Genomic DNA, 418 nt, shown 5'->3' on the forward strand with positions numbered 1-418 from the left:
GTAACCAAGCATAAAGGACCCTTTCTTTGACTCTCTCTCTCACACACACACACACACACACACACAAAACACACCACACACACACACACACAAACACACAACACACACACACACACACACACACACACAAACACACACACACACACACACCGTCTCGGGTTAACCCTGATATAAGTCAGATACATTCATTAACCAAGAGAGAGAATAGAGGAGGAAAAGTTTCAGTCTACAGTCACAAGCTAGTCAACTAACGGTTGTGAAATAACACACTATGTGGCTATATTTTCAAGGGGATGCATCTGTTCTCTTGCTGTTATATCATCCTTTCTCTGTCACTTGTCTTTCTCTTATTTCTCTCTATTCTAAATGTCCCTCCCTCCCTCCCTCCTTCCCTCCCTACCTCCCTCTCTCAGGTCTC

The sequence above is a fragment of the Salmo trutta genome, chromosome 36 (assembly GCF_901001165.1).
Source record: "Salmo trutta chromosome 36, fSalTru1.1, whole genome shotgun sequence".
Lineage (NCBI taxonomy): Eukaryota > Metazoa > Chordata > Actinopteri > Salmoniformes > Salmonidae > Salmo > Salmo trutta.